This window comes from Rattus norvegicus, chromosome 1, assembly GCF_021556685.1.
Source record: "Rattus norvegicus strain SHRSP/BbbUtx chromosome 1, alternate assembly SHRSP_T2T, whole genome shotgun sequence".
NCBI lineage: Eukaryota > Metazoa > Chordata > Mammalia > Rodentia > Muridae > Rattus > Rattus norvegicus.
In genome coordinates, this window is record NC_141534.1 from 203,452,947 (window position 1) to 203,468,513 (window position 15,567).

The following is a 15,567-nucleotide window of genomic DNA, read 5'->3' on the forward strand; positions in this document are numbered from 1 at the left end:
GACTACACCTGCAGGGCTGGGGATTTAGCTCAGTGGTAGAGAGCTTACCTAGGAAGCGCAAGGCCCTGGGTTCGGTCCCCAGCTCCGAAAAAAAGAACAAAAAAAAAAAAAAAAAAAGAAGACTACACCTGCAAATCCTAAGATAGGGATCCTGGGGCACCAGTTGGGGTTTACCAGGACAAGTGCCAGGCAGATGAATTCATGCTTTGCTGTTCTCTTTTTTTCATCCTCCCTCCTGTTTCTGGATCAGCGTACTTCCAGTAGGGTGTTGTGAAAATTCCACTCCTGGGGCAATATAACCAATATCTATCTACCCTCTCCTCAAGGTCTCAAGGACAAGCCTTAAGTATGAAGCCACCAAATTTCACCCTGGGAAACCAGTGTATATTAGAGCATCCTGACCCAGGCAGGCTGATTAGTTATAGCATACCTGTTGGCCTCCACACCTAAACCTCTGGTCAGGACTTCAAAGATATATTTAGGGTGTCATTGGGCTTCTTTGTTTCTATTCACGATGTGTCCACACTGTGTCTTTCACTGTCACCTCTTTAATTAGTCTGTTGAGGATGGGTGGTCCAGCCTGCCTTGTTAGGGCTGTCAGGATCCAAACTTTACTGTAGCCACTTGGGCATTACCTTCTCATCCCCAAACATAAGCAATGCACCTAATAAGGGCATCTCACGATGTCATCTACCAAATGCAATTAAGATTTAAAAAAAGGCAAATCACCACACACACACACACACACACACACACACACACACACAGATATTTAAAAAGCAAATCAGTTCATACACACATACATACACATATATCATAAATGTGTATAAATGTGTGTGTCTGTGTCTGAACATGCAGATATGAGTACAGGTAACCTCTGTATCATAGAAGAGAGCATTGGATCTCCCAGGGCTAGAGTTACGGGCAGTTGTGAGCCTCCTGAAGTAGCTAATGAGGCCTGAACTCAGTTTTTCTGCAAGAGCAGTGAGACCTCATAACCACTGTGCCATCTCTCCAGCCCTCGTTTCATATATTTTTAATTGTTTTTTAAATGTGCTTAAAATTTAAGCTTTATGCTTTGTTTTAAATTATAGCCTTGAGGAACGTAACGTTAAGAGCCACAGCGTCTTCGCCACTTTTCCATTGCCATGACCAAACACCGTGACCAAGGCAACGTATAAGAAAAATGTTTAACTTGGGGCTCACAGTTCCAGGGAGTTAAGAGACCATCATGGTGGGGAGCATGCAGGCAGGCAGCTAGGCATGGCCCTGAAGAAGTAGCTAGGGACTTATATCTGATCCACAAATGCAAATGCAAAGCACATAAAAGAGAGAAAGAGAGAGAGAGAGAGAGAGAGAGAGAGAGAGAGAGAGAGAGAGCGCTCAGGATGGTGTAGATAATTTAAACGTCAAAGCCCATCCCCAATGACATACTTCCTCCAACAGAGCCAGAGCTCCCAACCCTTCCCCCAATGGCTCTACCAACTGGCAACCAAGCATTTAAATATATGAGCCTATAGGGGCCATGTCATTGAAGCCCCCTCCCACCCATGGGATCATATGAAAAGCCTTTGTAAGGCTACCTAGGCATTATAAAAACACCCTATACTCTCTTCCTCATTCCTCACTTTAAAGCATACATTCTCACTCATCTTCAACTCTTTAGTCTCACTTCCCTCCTGCTCATCCAGAAGTTCTTTTCAGCAACATTACCAAAGAAAGCGAGGGGTGGGGGTGCGGGGATGTGGAAGGGGGGGTCCTGTTGATAGCGGCTCTGCTGGGCTTTGTCTGCCCAACATTGCTGACACCTGCACCAGTAGAGAGGACATGCGAAGTCTTACCTCATCCCCCATCTCCTCACCACTGTCACTGGGCTCCCTTCAGCTTCTCTTCCCAACACAGACAAAATATTTTACTGGGAAAGTAAGATGGAGGGAGGGGCGCTGTGGTATCCACCTGTTGGGCCACAAGAGGACTGGTGCCCACCCTGCACCACCACCACCTGATTTCTCTCTTCCTGCCCAAACTCCTTGCTGCTCCAGGATCCAGGCCCTCTGGCAGGGATCCACCTCCCAGTCCCCCCTTTCAGATCACTCCACAGATCCTCACCAGGTCTGCAGTGCTCCTCTCACTAATGCCCTACTCTCCAGCAGTATTCTGTCCCCTGGACTTGCATGTGGCTCTTTGGGGAACAGGGCTCTCATTAGGGCAACCTTTCCAAAGCACGGATGGGACCGTAATCCTTGTTTCTCTCAAATTCTGTTACTGTTTCTCCACTTGTTTTGTCTCAGCACTGACAAGGATGTGATGCAATCCCGATGACCTCTAGAGCTCAGTGCAGACTCTTCTGTAGGGTCATCATTACTTCAGACTGAGCCAGTTCACCTGACCCTCTACCTACCTGACCTCCTTCCTTTAGAGCTTCTGACAGCTATCAGGAAAGACAGGCTCTGAGTCCTGCCACACACATGTTGCTGGGCCTCCTGTTTCCTTGTCCTCTGGATTCTGAATGCTCAGCCCCTAGCTTCTGCCTGCTGGCAGGTTCTAGGCTCTCTGCTGCTTGGAGCGGACATGCTCTGCTCCTCTTTTCTCTCTAGTGAGAAAAGCAGTTGAGTTCCCACACTGGGCAGCCTAGTCAGAGCAAGCAGTCAGAGATATCTCCAGAAGGGATTCAGGTTAGGGTTAGGGTTAGTGTTCAATGTCATCTTTCGGCCTCCATACTCATGTGTAAGTGCACCTGCACACACAGTGTGCCTTGATACATTGCAAACATGCATATGTACTCTTCATATACAAAATAATAAAGAAATATATACAAATGAATAAAATAGTTTATTCTTTCATTTAGTATTATAAACATTTAATTATAGGTAAATGTTACAATGATAATTCTGTTTCCCTCTATTTGAACACTGATGGTTTTCCCTAACATTTTATTATTCTAATAAATGCTTTGATGAACATACTGGGACACGACCTTGTTTTGATATGCAGATCTTAGAGCTTTCAAAATCTAGTCTTTTTATCAAGCAGAATAGACTACGTGCTTCAATCACCAAACTGCTGTCTTCCCAGAAGGACTGTCACAGTCTGTCCAAGTTCAGCACTTGAGAACACCTGCTTTATACTAGATCTTTCCTTCATTAGCATTTAAAATGTCCTGCTCATTAGTTTGGCCAAAAAGGAGAATGATTTTGATTTGAACTGTTCAAATTAACATTGTTTGAAAACCTCCCCCTACATGTTTAAATGTCTCATCTGTCAGACTTTGTTCCTGACTCAAAGCTCTTCTGGCTGGCTTGTCTAAGAAACACATCCCTCTTGGTTCTGTAGAGTTGCTAGAAGACTGAAGATTAGTGAGAACGACTTCGTTGGCAACGTAGGGAGGATGTGTGTAAGGATTGGAAACTTACTAGCTCTTAAAGCAAATTCCAAGTGGTGAGCCAAAATTACCCCGCAGTCTTCTTAAGTTGCTTCTTGTCTGGTATTGGGTTCCTGCAACAAGAACAGTCACTAGTAGAGAGCAATTCATGCACAGGGGTGACTAAGGAGCAGCTCGAACACTGCCCCCTGTCCACAAGGTGTATAAGGAGGTGCATCACAGCAGCTCCTCTGGAAAGCAGACATCAGACCCTTTAAAGAGTCAGATTCAGACAAAATAAAGAGAAAACTCCCTGAGGCGTGTGTGAACATTTGCATCCTGAGCAATCTTGATCTTCAGCAATATCGATCAACGCTCTAATGAGTAGCTCAGACCCCTTTCCAGACTGTGCTTTCTTTCACTTCAACAACTCGGGAGATGCTCCTCAACTCATTCTTCATCATCGTAAAAAGGACTTAGGATTATTATTGACATTGGCAAAATCTCTCATTACCGTCCAAACAGATGTTTTTACATAGCAACATCAATGTTAAGGAATGAAATGTAAGGAAATGTAAGGAAAATGGTAATTTTCCTTAAATCTAATTTTATTTTGCTGATGTGTGTGTGTGTGTGTGTGTGTGTGTGTGAGTGTGTGTGATAGTCATTTGTGTGGTCATATGCAGATTTGACTTTCAAACCATATGGATGCTTACAAAAAATACAAATACAAAAATACACAAATATACAAAGTGTTATTTTATTTAATATATTATTTGCACTGAATAAATGAAGGAAAGAAATAAAAATCTTGAAAGTAGAAATTATAACAAAACCGGATAAAGGGCATCAGGACAGCCACTGGCCACCTGAAGAACAGAAGGTAATTCAAAGCACATTGAAAGGCAAGTCTATTAGGAGTCTGGTATTTCCTAAAGCTAAAATACCCTGAAAGAATTGAGCAGTTTCAATAATTCTGTTGGAAGCACTATAGATAACATTATTTTGAACCTCTATGTCTTTATAAGGGTGTAGTGTGATAAGACATCATAAACCAGAACTCCTTTCTTCGCCCTAGGGGGAAGGAATCTAGGCATGAATTTAAGGAAGTGAGTCCAGTGGAAAAGCAGAAAAGGTCCCCACCCTGGGCTGGTTTGTTAGTAGACCCGAGAGGGCAAAGTTGGCTATTTGCTGGGTTCTATCCTCCCAGGCAGATCTGCATAGCCTGGAAAGGGGGAGTGGGCAGTGGGGGAAGACAATGGGCCGGAGTGGAGCCCTACCAGAGCAGCTGGTGCAGGGTGTGGTTTGAATCTCCTGCTGACTCCAAAGGACTGAGCATGGCACTTTCTAATCAGTTATCCAGATGTGAGGCAGGAAGGGAAGAAGGGGCTCTCCAAAGCTATCAGCCACGAAACAGACGACAGGAGAGCTTGGCTGTTAACTAGAGATGTCAGTATGACCACACAAGTTATAAACAGTTTCTCTCAATAAGGTATTCTCTGATGATCAAAGTTCTCATGGGAGGAGCTTATTTCCTAGGGCCAGGATGTGGGAAGGCGAGGACGGTCTAAGAGGTGGGGTCCAGAGTGTAGTCCTCAGGTCACCAGAGCTGAGGAGAGCCTCTAGTAGGCTTCATTTGAATGCGGCAAGCTGGGCTCCTCTTCTTGGTTCCAACCTAATCTCAGGAGCATGTTCTAACAAGGACTCCACGATTATCAGACAGGAGGCAGCACCAGACCCGAGCAGATGCTGGCGCCATGCCCGTTAGCCTCCAAACTTAGGTGCAACCCTTTCCTTCATCTCTTTTATACTCATACACGTAAAACAAAACTTTAAAAACAAAATCAAAACTAAACAATACTAAAACTAACGCTAAAAATGAGTGAAGAAAAGTGGTAACCTTAGCAGATTCCCTGAAGGGACCTAGAATTTACCAAACAGTTGGGAGTGTCCTTAGCCTCTAAATTAGAGCTTAAGACACTATTTTTGGCTAAGAAGACCCAGATTTCCCTAGAAATGGCAGTTCTAGATCTAGGGAAGCCCATATGCAGGGTAACCCTAGAACACTTGATTACACCAAAAAGTAAGGGTGCCCTTCAAACCTGCCAGGCTTGTGTCAAAGGAAGCCAAACTAAAACTATTTGTTCTATCCACCTGTGGGAAAATTTCACTTCGTCTTTTGGTAAAAATTAAAATTTCCGTATTTGAAACAATCAAATATATTTAAATTCCTTGAGTTCACAGTGATGTCAGATAGAGAGTAGGGGGAAGGAAGGCAGGGAGGAAGGAAGGGAGGGGAAGGAGAGGGGGAGGCAGCAGGGGAGGAGAGGAAGAGACAAGAAAGTGCAGTTAAGAGGCTCATCAGTCTGCCTTGGCTCATACAAGGAAACCAACCTACAAAAGCAACCTACATCTCTGCTCAGAAGCAACCAGCCTCTCTCTGTGTGGCTTTTCCTAGGACTTTCAGTCAGAATTTCTGGGTAAAATAGCATCTTGTAGGTTATCTCCATGTGTCACGAGAATGAGAAGAGTCAGGACAACAAAGAGACTTTATTTCTAAGAGTAAAGGGTACTAGAGATCCCCAAGAGGGGACAGGACAGCTGAAAAGGACAGAGAAAACAGCAGACACACTGGAGCTGGTAGCATAGCCCCAGGCTCTTACTTGGCTCCCACAGAGCAAGCAAGAGAGAGCAGAGGTCCCACCCATAAGCAGCTTTTCTCCTTTCTGAGAGGTAGGTACTTGGGACCAGCAGGAAAACAATAGTATAGTAGTCCGCTGTGGCACAACAATTTATAGTTTCTTTGGAGAATAAAACACTCCATTCGCAGAAGCTACCTCAGACAAAGCAAACACAAAAAGCTTCAGACTGGCCAAGTTCACTAGGCTCTTCCTTCCTGCTCGAGAGTAAAAAAGTGAAGAGAACCAGGGGTCACTCTCAGAGGAGACAAGCTGCAAAGACTCTCAGACAATCCCAGAAGAAGCAGACCAGCAGCCACTGCCTGGAAGGGCCTTAGGCCAATGGAGCTTCTTGGAAAGGACATCCTCCCACCGGTTGAGCTCCCAGCAGGCTATGCAGTGGTTTCGAGGTCTCTAGCTTTCTGATCTGTAACCCATGCTGGGGTGGGCTTTGGTGATGCAACTGTCTTTGGATTATCTCTGCCCCTGTAATTAATCTCTTGTCCATAGCTCCGTAAGTAACCCCAATAAAACTCATTGGCTCACCAAGGTGGACTTTGGTAGTGTCTGTACTTTGGTCTGTCAAGGCCCCCCTTCCTGAGGAGAGTAAGTGTGTGTGTGTGTGTGTGTGTGTGTGTGTGTGTGTGTGTATGCACATATGCACAAATGTGCATGTGTGATGTCTCCCCAGGAAAAGTTTGTAGCATAACAGTTGCCATATAACAATAGATCTGAATGAAAAGGTAGAGTAGCCAGCCCACAGCTGCACCAATCACAGCACAGAAAAGTGGGAGAGGAAAGGAAATGGCTTCTCTGGGGCAGTGCTGTTCAACCTTCTCGATGCTGTGGCCCTTTAATACAGGTCCTGCGGCTGTAGGACCTAACCATAAGAGTATTTTTGTTGCTAATCCATAGCTCTAATTTTGCTATTGTTATGAACTGCAATGCAAATATTCTTTGGTTTGCCCTTGTGGTGGTGCCCAGCAGGTTGAGAAATGCTACTATAGAAGACCATAACTCAACTCCCAAATTCCTAAATGCTGAACAGGTTAAAATGCTCTAGCCAAAACAAACAAACAAACAAACAAAAAAACCTCTAGAAACCAAAAAAAAAAAAAAAAAAAAAAAAAAAACCAAAAACCAAAACCAAAACCAAAACAAAACCAAAAAACAAAAAACAAAAAAAAACCCAATCAACCAAACAAAAAACCTCAGCCTGTACTCAGCCTGTAACCTCTAAAATTTCCCAGTGAATTAACAGAGGAGACAAACATATGAGCGAAGTAAGGAAAGCCACCCAGTAGAAATAAAGGCAGCAACACCTAAGAGTCACCAACAGGGAAGAGAGACTGAGGGGAAAATGAGATTGTAAACCAAAAAGAAACTTGGAGATGAAAGGCATCAGTTAATACAACAATGGTGGTGTGCATTGTCAAGAAACTGGATTGTGCAGAAGAAAATATCAGTGAGTGAAAACTGGGGGAGAGAGAAAAGATGGGGGGCAGAACACACAGGAAAGGAAAGAAAAGACTCATACTCGACCCTTTTGGACCATGAAGGGAAACTGTTCACATAACGGCATGGGAGGGAGGGATTCTGCACGCATTGGGAGGAAGAGAGAAAGCCACAAATATTAAGAGCTGGGGGGGGGGGGAGGATAAATGTGAGAAACGGGGAAGGATTGTTTCTCTTCTATTCAGTAAGTGAGCAGACCCCCAAAACAAATAGGGGAGCGTTCAAAACCCCAATATAAATAGGGGAGCATTGGACAGAGCCTGAAAGCATCAATTAAAAAAAAAAAAAAAAAGCGTGACCAAGAACCATGGCATGTGATCAAGAGACAATCCCGAACAATCCACGCATTAGAAAGCCCTGATGTAAACACTAAAGGCGGAGCAACAATTCATTCAATCCATAAATGAGCACATGGGACAAGTAAATAGTTCTTTGAAGAAGGCATATACAAATTGCGGATATATGGGGGCGGAGGGTGGCGCTGTTTATCCTCAGCTATCTAGAAAATGCAAATTAAAAGTACACGGAATGAGATTCTACTCCACACCACTCAGAACGACTATCCTCAAGAAAGCGCAAGACAAAAAATGCTGGCAAGGATGTGGGATAAGAGGAACACAGATTGCTGGAGGAAGTGCAGCCAACGTGGAAATCAGCATGAAGCCCCCCAAATGCAAACCGCACCTCGCATGTGACAGCAATCAAATATGGATCAAATTCTGCTCGCCCCCTCATAGAATCTTCGCCTGGGACCCGCAGCCTGAAGGAAACAGCCCGCTCTACCTCAGAGTGCTCTGGGCACAGGGGCTACAGTGCAAATGTGCATCGGGCCTGTGTCTCTTCTCCAGCCCGCAGGAGGCATAGGTAGAAGAGATTCTGACCAGCCTGAGCTGCACAGGGAGACCTTCTCTCACAAACGAAGCAAGCCTGAAGTGGAACCGGCCTGCGCAGAAGCCTACTGACTCTCCCGGAATGCAGGAAATGTAGGAAAAGTCTGAAACGCAGATGCCTCTGAATTCATACATGGCAAGAAGTATGAATATGATTCTTTCAACACAGGGTAAGGAAGTCCCAGGCAGGCAAGGGGACCTGAGCACTGGGAGAGTGGACCGGGCTAGAGAACGCGATGGAATACCATCCAGTGATGAAAAGAAGTAATCGGCAAGCGAATGGAAGGCTGACATACTGAATTAACCATGCCACTTCCTGGAAAAGGCGACACAGTGGAGACAGAGGTGCTTGGTGGCAGGGAGGGAAGAAAGAAGGAACACAGGGGACTTTCTACAGTGACACCTCTCATCCCCAGGGCCCCTCAATGCTAGACACATGCTGGACATGGTTACGATTCACAAAGGACCCCAGTAAAAAACCGTAGACGAGTAAATGTGAGTCCTGGGTAAGAGGTCCAAGCCAACTTCCGGGTTTGAAAACTCATCAAAACCTTCTGATCTCTGAGCACGACAGACATTTTACCAATCCCGGAGCACAAAAACACAGAGGTCCCTGGGCCTGGATTGAAATCTCATCAATCTCCACCCCGAGAATCTCAGCCCTGGAACCTCCTCCACCACACACACACACACACACACACACACACACACACACACACACACACACACACACACACGTCTCTACGTAAGCCTGTCTCCTGTTTAGTTGGCTGATGCTTCTCACCTTGGCAGAGGCAGCCATCTTGTGTCTTTCCCATAAATCTCTTGTGAGGTTTGTTACACGGTGTGGTTTTTAGTACTCCTTGGCTCCTAACTGCCAGGATACCTTTCCCTTCAAAGCAGTTAACAGTTGCTCTGGGGAAAGTTTCCCCGCTGAGAGCTGTAATGCCTCCACCCAGGGAGGTCTCCCTTAGAACTGCCAACACCTCCTCCAGGGAGACTTTTCAGAGCTGTAACACTTACATAATGTGTCAGTAGTGGCTCCTGGGCTGTCACACATGGATCATTCTCAATATAAGATGTTCATAAAGAAGACTGGGGAAGGAACTAGAGGGAGTATACGGGACCGTCTGCTTACTCTCAGCAAACCTGCTCCAACATACAATATCTACCTATGTTTAATGTGCTAGAGCAATGACTCAGAAGGAGGAGTTTTGTGGTATCATATTCCAGCCTCTGTAGACCAGGCTGGCCTTGAACTCTGAGATTTTCTGTCTCTGCCTCCCGACTGCTGAGATTAAAGGCATGTGCCACCACTGTGATGGAAAAGATTCTTATAAATTTTCATGGCATTATATGAATTCATAGAATTGCTAGACTTTAGGGAATTAAGTAAAAACAGATAGGGGGAATATATGATATAAGTACACCCTTGCATTTGTGAAAAGCTGCGTATGTGGATGAAATTAAAGATATTTTCAAATTAAAAAAAAAAAGAAAGAGAAAGAGAAAAGTGGATCAGAAAAAACTAGCATAGCTGATGTCAGACTTATTCTTTCAGGGATAAAGGCATCTAAAATTGGAACAGTACCCAAGACAGATCCTTTTAAGAAGTCTCCAGCCAGGTCAGATCTCTGAGCGCTGTCAGCACCATGTGCCCCACCTGCACCTCGTTTCCACCTTTGTACAAGAACAGTTAGTTCCCTGTGCTAGAAGGTAGAGTCTGATACAGTGCAGAAGGAAACCGATGTTGAGGGTGCAGACAGACAGAGAGACCCTTGTGACGGAAGCCAGGTATTCTTAGCCCAGACCAGAACTCCCAAGTCTGCAGAAAGATTTTTCAAGAAGACAACAGTGAACGGCTTTCAGTAGAAAGACAATCTTGTCCACTGGGATTTCTACATACAAGGAACATACGTTGTCAAAATGAACATGAAGTTCAAAGGGGGAGAAGCAGCAGGTTCTGGGGAGTACAGTCTGTGCTCTGCAACAGTTGAAAGCCCCAGGCCCAGCTGGTGGGAGGGCAGAGGGTATGGACGGCCTCACTGCACAGCTTCTACATGGCTTCTCATACAGTTGAGTAGACCGTTTTTTTTTTAAGGTAGCACTTTGACTACTGGACATTCGCCAATGAGAAATGAAAGTTGATTACAGCGAGAAGGGTTTCTAGTTTATTTCCAAAGCTTGGGAACAATCCAGATATCCATCAACGAAGGTATTTCCTAACAGGATACATGGACGCCAACTGTGTTACATTCAGACGGTGAAACATGAAAGGAAAATGGAAAAAGACTGAAATATTGATAAATATTGGCTGAACCTCAGTAGCAGAGGCAGGACGGAGAAGCCCATTTGGTTCCACTTACATGCATTTCCAGAATAAAAGTGTGGAATAGCAGCTGGCACCAGATCACTGGTTCCTTCCGGCCCATTTGACGGCAGATTGATTAAGGGAGGAGGGATGGATACCAGCTTATATTTTTGTTTGATATGTTTACCATATAAGAAGGTATTAGAACCACACAAACCATATCTGTCTCTTCCACTGTATGAAAAACTTAACCCTAATTCAAACGATATTTGAATGGACCCAACGCAATTCATGGTCCTTATTTGGGTATGATTGGGGAAGAACCGTCAACTGCTAATGGCACCTCTGTGTTTGTGGAGCAGTTTGAGAAATACGGTTACTGAGGAAATAGCTGATGGTATCCAAGAAATGCTGTCCGTGTGAGGCAGTAGGGTTAGCTCAGCAATGGTGTTAGTATTTAAGAGCCATCTTTGTCTCCTGGGGATACCCACGGAAGCCTTTCTGTTTGCTTATTTTGTGTAGAGTCTTGCTATGAAGCCCATACTGGCCTCAAACTCCAGTCCTCTTGCGCTGTCCTCCAGAGTGCTGGGATTCGGGGCTTGTTCCATCATGCCGGGCTATCATGTAGTATTTGTGAAAGCAGAGAGATGTTATCTGGAGCTTTCTTCAACAAAACAGGCGTGGACATAAATGCTGTCTGTTACTGCATCTTGTCATGGGATGGAGTTCATTTTGTGACTGTCTACTTCTGTGTACCTTGGGTTTTCTTAGGAGGAAAAAAAATAGCTTTAAGATGAAGTCCTCCATCTCTTAACATTGGAAACGGGGTGTGATGATGTACACCTGCCTTCCAGGAGGAGCCCCTAAACTGAAGGCCTTGCCTGGACTATGTAGTCACCCCATCTTACAAAACATGCCCCCAACGAAACCTCAAACTTCCGATCAAACGAAAACTAAAATATAACAGCTAAACTTCTCGAGGTAGGGGTCTCCTGGCTGGTGCTGGATAGGCAGGGAGAGGCTCCATAGCACCCCTGGGGGCATGGAGTAGCACCTTCTTCCAGATCAGGTAATTCCTGTTTTCTGGCCTCCTCAATTACACAGTGTTGCGTTTATAAAACCAGGCGAGATGAAATACTGCAGCTTTAGGATGGGAAGGGGACCTGGAGAGCGGGTAGAGGCAGAGAAAGGAAGGGAACAGTGAAGAACAGAAGAAGAGAGAGGAAGAGAGAAAAAGGTCGGCTGGGGACACATGGGGGATGGGGAGAGGGCAGAGGGGGAGGGAAGAAGAGAGGGAAGGGGAAGAGGAAGGAACTCTACCAGGAGGGCAGAGTCACAAGTTGTTGCTAAAGGTGTAGTCTAGAGGAATTGCTAACACATAGAGCTTAAATTTCAATTCAGGACAAAGCCTGTGGTCAGGTTCCCCAGCCAGATTAACTCAGCGTCATATAACCTGTAAAAAGGAATTTGTATTAAACTCAAATGTGGTGGATAGCTAGCCTTTCTAACAAAAACCCAGCTTTCTGGAATCTCCTGGCAGAGCAAAGGATCAGTTTACCCTTTACTTAGGCTCCACCCTCTGCACAGACCGCAGACTACTGCGGTGGCCTATGAGGCCTGGGAGCACGATGGCTGGGACCATAGCGTCACCTGGTGGCCACTTAGGCCCACCGCGCTATAGGTGCAACGCGGAAACGGGCGCAGGAGCTCGTAGATCTGCGCAGGTGCAGAGCCCAGCCCCGCCCCGCCCTGCCTACGCTGGGACCCGCGCTAAAGACGAGTCTCCCATTTAGGGGTGGCTTAAGCGACAGCCGGAGACCGGCAGCTTCAGGTTCCCACCTAGCGTTCGTGCCTGGACACTGCACTGTTCAGTGATGCACTGGGAGACCTGGGCCAAAGAAGGGAGTGCAGGCTTTAGAGTCCTGTCTGCTCTTCTGCCCTGCTTGGGACCACGCAACAAAACCAAACCCAGCCTCAGGGTTGCTGGAACAGGATTATTAGAACCTAACCACTGTAGGTTGAAAAACTCAGAATGAATTAGAGTCACGTTTTGTCTCGCACATTATGAGACAAATGCTTTCAAAACTTTGCAGCTCAGTATCGCAACGACTAGCGTTAACTCCCTCCACACCCCCAACAATAATAGCATTAGAAAATGTCAGTTCTCAAAATAAGATCAATTTGGAAGCATGGCCTATTTGAGCAATTAGCCGCTCAGTGTTTGAGATGCTGGGTGTCCACTGTGGGAGGCAGTCAGCTAAAGAGGAGTAAGAGCTTGGAGTGTACAAGGCAGGGCTGCCTGCCAAGGGTAATCGCTCAGGATTTACAGAGCCAGCGGCCTGAGAGGCAAGCTTTAGCGGGTTCTGAGTGTTGCCGCCATCTAGAGGAGAATCTACTGCAAAAAACGTTCTTTTAACTTTGAAATGCTTGAGCTTTTATGAACAGCAAGGGCAATGTTGAAAATTTATTTGGAATAACAAAAAAATCCAGGATAGCGAAAACTATCCTCAACAATAAAAGAACTATGGGGGGAAATCACCATTCCTAACCTCAAACCGTATTACAGAGCAATAGTGATTAAAAAAAAAAAAAACCCTGTATGATATTGGTACAGAGAAAGGCAGGTAGGTAGATCAATGGAATAGAATTGAAGACCCAGAAATGAGCCCACACATCTACAGTAACTTGATCAACCATCCAGTGGAAAACAGACAGCTTTGTCAACAAATGGTGCTGGTTCAACTGAAGGTCAGCATGTAAAGGAATGCAAATCGATCCAATCTTATCGCCCTGTACAAAGCTCAAGTCCAAGTGGATCTTGGACCTTCACATAAAACCAGATAGACTGAAACTAATAGAAGAGAAAGCGGGCAAAATCCTCAAAAACATGGGTACAGGAGAAAACTTCCTGAACAGAACACCAATGGCTTAGATCAAGAATCAATAAATGGAACCTCATAAAACTGCAAAGCTTCTATAAGGTAAAGGACACAGACATTAGGACAAAAAGACCACCAACAGATTGGGAAAAGATCTTTACCAATCCTACATTCCGATAGAGGGCTAATATCCAATATATACAAAGAATTCAAGAAGTTAGACTCCAGAGAATCAAACAACCCTTTAAAAAGGGGAGGGGGACTACAAAGACTTCTCAGCTGAGGATTATGGAATGACTGAGAAGCACCTAAAGAAATGTTTAACATCCTTAGTCATCAGGGAAATGCAAATCAAAACAACTGAGATTCCACCTCACACTAGTCAGATGGCTAAGATCAAAAACAGCAGATGCTGGCAAGGATGTGGAGAAAGAGGAACACTTCTACATTGTTGGTGGGATTGCAGACTGGTACAACCACTGTGGAAATCAGTCTGGTGGTTCCTCAGAAATTTGAACATAGTACTACCTGAGGACTCAACTATACCACTTCTGAGCATATACCCAAAAGATGCTCCAACATGTAACAAGGACACGTGCTCCACTGTGTTCATAGCAGCCTTATTTATAATAGCCAGAAGCTAGAAAGAACCCAGATGTCCTTCAACAGAGGGATGGATACAGAAAATGTGGTACATCTACACAATGGAGTACTACTCAGCTATCAAAAACAACAACTTTATAAAATTCATAGGCAAATGGATGGAACTTGAAAATATCATCTAGAATGAGGTAACCCAATCACAAAAGAACCACATGGTATGCATTCACTGCTAAGTAGATGTCAGCCCATGATACAATTCACAAATCACATGAAGTTCAAGAAGAAGGAAGACCAAAGTGTGGATGCTTCAGACCTTCTTAGAAGAGGGAACAAAAACACTCACAGGAGGAAATACAGAGACAAAGTGTGGAACAGAGACTGAAAGGCCATCCAGAGACTGCCCCACGTGGGGATACATCCCATATACAGCCACCAAATCCAGACAATATTGTGGATGCCAAGAAGTTCATGCCAACAGGAGCCTGAGACAGCTGTCTGCTGAGAGACTCTGTCAGAGCCTTACAAACACAGAGGTGGATACTTGCAGCCAACCATTGAACTGAGAACAGGGTCCACAATGGAGGAGTTAGAGAAAGGACTGAAGCAGCTGAAGGGGTTTACAACCACATAAGAAGAACACAATATCAACCAACCAGAACCCCCAGACTTCCCAGGGATGAAACCACCATTCCAAGAGAACACAGGAACAGACCTATGACTCTAGCTGCATATGTAGCAGAGGATGGCTTTGTCGGGCATCAATGGGAGGAGAGGCCCTTGGTCCGTCAAGGCTCAATACCCCATTGTAGGGGAATGTCAGGGTATGGAGGTGGGAGGGAGTGGGTGGGTGGGTGAGGGAGCACCGTCACAGAAGCAACGGGGTGGGGTGGGATAGCAGGTTTCTGGAGGGGAAACCAAGAAATGGGATAACATTTAAAATGTAAGTAAGAAATATAATTTTAAAAAGAAAGGGTATAGTTGAAAAGGAGGACCTGCCCTAGGCCGGGGACCCTGTTGAGAGTTACAGGCTCCTCCCAGCCTTCCCAGCCACCCTGTATCCCAGGACTGAATACTCCAAAGGCCCAAAGGTGCAATCATAGGGAGAGATGCCCCTCAGGGGCTACCCTGAGAACAGGGCCTTCTTAACTGGAGCCCAAATGTCTAGGTGTGTTGTCTGCCTGATTATGCATTTATTTTACAAAGGAGGGAAAGAAACTCCAGAGAAGGGCTGAAGGGATGGCTCAGCTAAGAGCACCGGTTGCTCTTCCAGACGACCCAGGTTCAATTCCCAGCACCCACTTGGCTGCTCACGACTGTAACTCCGGTTTCA